Raw genomic sequence first — 4304 nt, 5'->3', positions numbered from 1 at the left:
TTTATAAGAAAATGCAAAAAAAATGACTGAATCATAGCAAAACCGTCACTCATGCCTTTGTAGACTATACAGATGAGAATGTGTTCAAGAAATCTCAAATCTGTTCACAGAAGTGAAATAGTTGGGAATGAAAGCAAGCTCTGCTTTCAGCATGAGGAAGCCTTGAGGCTTAACATGTCACATGTATTAAAGTTTTCACTACCAGGTTAGGGCAGATGTGCAAATCAGACTTATCATTATAGCCTGCCAGAAAATTATGATGTCTAGAGTATAGCCTGAGACCCAAGTTTGAGTAGGTGCAAATCAGAAAAGCAGCTTGAGGGATTTCCCTGGCAGTCCAGTGGTTAAGAATCCACACTTCTATTGCAGGAGGCATGAGTTTGATCCCTAGTCTGGGAACTAAGACCCCTCATGCTGCATGGCCAAGAAATAAATAAAAATGAATTTTAAAAAGAGAAATAATTAAAGGAAGAAATCAATTTTAAAAAAGAAAAGAAAAGTAGGTTGATTTTCTCCTTCCCCTCTGGGCTGGATGGAGCCCACAGCAGCTATGGGAATCTTAGAAGGAAGGCTCCAATTTGTGGGAACCAGTGGTGGTTCATGGGATGGAATTGAGAGTTCCAAGAAGCCTACTACAGGATTCAGACTTGCCCAGTTATGTTTAGAAAACTGAAGAATGTGCTGACAGAAGCCCATTTTTGTGTGACTGAGAAGTCTCTAAGGAGAAAACCCAGGTTGAAAGAGTTATGCATAATGAGCTCCACTAACCACAAAGAGTTTTATGAAGGGATGGATGAGGGGTGTGGACCCAACATGGCGGCACTAACTCTTGTAAGTCCCAGTTGAACTAATGTTTGAGACCTGGAGAGAGGAAGGAGACTGAGTAAAACTCTGAAAGGAGGGGGATAAAATTCAGCAAACGCTCAGCACAGGTTTGAGGCCTGACTTCCAGAGTATGACACAGCAAGGAAAGGGTGTTTTCCCCTTTGCCACAGCCTGCCCCACCCCACAGCAGTGGCTTCCCAAGGATTCCAGGATCCATTAATGCCTGGAGGACATGCAAGTTATGCCCTTTAATAGTTAAGTAGTTTGGGAGCACATGTGACACTGTCCTTGGTGGTGAAGAATATTCAGGGCACATTATAAAGAACTAAAGCTCTTATGAGAACAAAGGGACCGGGGCCTGTGTAACTGTGATTATTCTGTTCTGATGAGACAATATCATGTTCTTATTAATCATGTGAGCTCAGGAATCAAATGACCTGGGTTCAAACTCAGGTTCCACGCTGACTGTGCAAACAACTCACCAACGTCTCTGGGTCTCAATTTTCACATCTATTAAGTAGCGATAATGGCAGGACCTAACTCACAGAATCGTTGAGAGGATTAAATAAGTAAAAAGCTCGGAAGTTTCTGGTACATAAAAGGGGCTCAACAAGTATTAGGTTTGTTTCTTGTTTTTTGACTAATGAGTGTACCCACTGGCTGGTGACAGCTAAGAAAATACATGAGAGAAATACTTTCTTCACCAAAACCAAAAAAGATTTCTATTACTTACATCGAATCTACATGCACAATCAGGCTTGAGAGAGCTTCTGGGAGCTATACCAGGGTTCACTGATGCATATGCGGGTACTTCCTCTTCCAAAAATCACTTAAAGGAGCCTACAGATCTAAAATATAAAAATAGGCTTAAATAAGTAAGAATCAGAGCATAAAATGGAACCAAGATAGAGCTAAAAAACATACACACTTGCTAGCTGAGCTATATAATAGAGAGGTCAAAGGTCTTTCAAGATACATAGAACCCTGTTTTGATGTGCCCTAATCTGGCAGGGATGATGGGACATGGAAATTTATATTAATGTTGCCCTTTTTATATTCCAAGTGCACAATTGTGATGGAGATAGCATATAGCTGCTGTCACACTATGTGGCCCATATACAGAGTCCTACCAAAGACAAGAAAGAAGTAAAGAAATAAAGCTCAATTCTTTTTCCCTGCCTCAGAAAAAACAACTCCTTGGACCAATTTAAATATGGAAACCTAGAGAGACAAGTTTAAAGTAGTGATTTGTATGGGTGCCAATCAGAAGAGTCAAGTATCTTCATTTATTTTAAAGACTCTTTATCATCCAGGAATAATTCATCAATCGTCAATAGAAATCACTTTACAAAGTGGGTATATTAAAGAATTGTTGTTAGAGTATGTGTAGGTTGCCATGCAAGCAAGTAATTTATCCATGTGATCAAAGTCAGTTGGAAAATGCTGAGTTAGGAAAGCTGAGTACCAATTTGGCAAACATAAAAAGATGTCCCCTGAAACCTGAAAGAGACAATATTATTTTACAATTTTAAAGAAAAAAAGTATTTAACACATAAAGTTCAATTTGCTTGGAGTATGTGATCATTCAGGCTCAGGAATATGGAAGAGACTAGTAGAGATGGGGAGTTCCAGTGAGTTCGGCTTCCTCAACATGGCAGCACCCTTGTCAGTGAAGGTGGAGTTCAGAGGCAGTGCGGAGCTCCTGTTCAACAGTATGGAGAAGCATCAAGTCACCTTACCTGGAGGAACCTCCTTGTCTGGATCAAGAAGAATTTGCTGAAAGAGCAGAGTGGCCAGAGCTGTTCATCCAAGGCAACAGCTGTTCATCCCTGCAGTCAGGGATTCTGGTGCTGATTAACGATGCCGACTGGGAACTGCTGAACTACCAGCTTCAGAACCAGGACAGCATCCTCTTCAACTCCATGCTGCATGGTGGCTAAGGGCCGCTCTCTGTGTCTGGGCACCCTTGGGGTGGGGAGAACAGAACGATCAGACGTTCCCTGGGGCCCTACTTCCAGATCTTCCTGTCCCCCTTGGCTACTTTCTTCTCACTCTGTCCCCTGAGCTCCCTCCAGGCAGGGAAAAGAGTCCAGGTGCTAAAAATGAGACTTTCTCAGGCACGTGAGCAAGGGAAGGCAGGCCGGCTGGCAGGTGCCTGGGCCAGGCACTCCTTGCCCCAGCAGCTAAGGTGGAGGAGGGTGCCCCTCAGCGTGGCAGGAGTGGAGGGGGTCTGTGTGGCCAGGGGACCCAGCCGCTGTCCCTGCTTGCATGTCACTGAGTTACTGCTGACAAACACCGCAGCTCCTGGGCCATGGTGCCTTCCTGGGGAAGATGAATGAACCTCAATAGCTGATGGCAGGCCCCCCCTTTCTCAAAAATTGGAAACTGAAGGCTCCATCTCAGTTTCCCCATATGGACAGCAGAGGTCTCTGCCTGTCCCCCACTGATATTATTATGGAACCCCAGCTGGTGTCCCTTATTTAGTGCTGACCATCCCCCCATGCACACACACAGCAGCTGCTCCTCCAACAACACCCTTCCTCCTGCTCCACCATCCACAGCCCTTAACCCTGGCCAGCCTCTCCACACATGAGCTACCAGATGGGCTCCTGAAATCCTCCCCCTGGCAAAAGGCTGCCTACATGCAGCTCATTCCACTGGGGATGGAGAGCAGGAGGGTGTACAGCTAGACCTTGAACTAGCAAATGGAGGCATGAGGTGGGGGAATTCAGTTGTGCCTCAGTTTCCACACCAAATTTTTATAGTATCTGAAAATTGACGGGGCTTCCTGTGGCTCAGGCAGTAAAGAATCTGCCTGCAATGCAGGAGATGTGAGTTTGATCCCTGGGTCAGGAATATCCCCTGGAGAAGGGAATGGCTACCACTCCAGTATTCTTTCCTGGAGAATTCCTTGGACAGAGGAGCCTAGCAGGCTACAGTCCATGGGGTTGCAAAGAGTCAGACAGGACTGAGTGACTAGCACACACAGGAGAGATGGGATAGTGATGAAATACAGATTCTCACCTCATTTTCATATATAATGAGTTTTATGCATGTTACCCAATAGATCTGAATTCAAAATTCAAATCAAATGCTGTCCACAAAGTGATTGGGAAGAGATTTGCAGCTAAGCATTTTAATAACCCATACCAGCCTATTTAGTGATACTTTCATCCTCTACCATCACCACAAAGTACTAATATATGGGAGAACACAGAGCACATCGTCCCTACTATTACTCCCAAACAGATCTTGAGTTTCTTTAACCCAATGGCAGTTCCATCCTCAGAGTGCTGACGCCAGAATCAACTTTGATCTCCTCTGCCTTCCCTTTTCCCTCTCCTCATTCCAATTAGTAACCATACTCTGTGCCTTCCACCCAAGCCATGTTTCTTGCATGAATCTTCTGTTTGCTTTCATATCCCTTCACCTGACTCAACTATAGTATTACAGTGTTAGTTGCTCAGTTGTGCCTGACT

At 44.4% G+C, this 4304-nt stretch overlaps 1 pseudogene; it reads left to right on the top strand.

Annotated features, from left to right (window-relative positions):
* Positions 1-2476: 2476 nt before the first annotated feature.
* Positions 2477-2765, top strand: LOC139182593 (ubiquitin-related modifier 1 pseudogene; annotated as a pseudogene).
* The last annotated feature ends 1539 nt before the right edge of the window (positions 2766-4304 follow it).

This window comes from Bos indicus, chromosome 1 (genome assembly GCF_029378745.1).
Source record: "Bos indicus isolate NIAB-ARS_2022 breed Sahiwal x Tharparkar chromosome 1, NIAB-ARS_B.indTharparkar_mat_pri_1.0, whole genome shotgun sequence".
In the NCBI taxonomy this organism is placed as follows: Eukaryota; Metazoa; Chordata; class Mammalia; order Artiodactyla; family Bovidae; genus Bos; species Bos indicus.
Note: the sequence above shows the minus strand (reverse complement) of the source record. Positions and strands in the feature narration are given on the sequence as shown.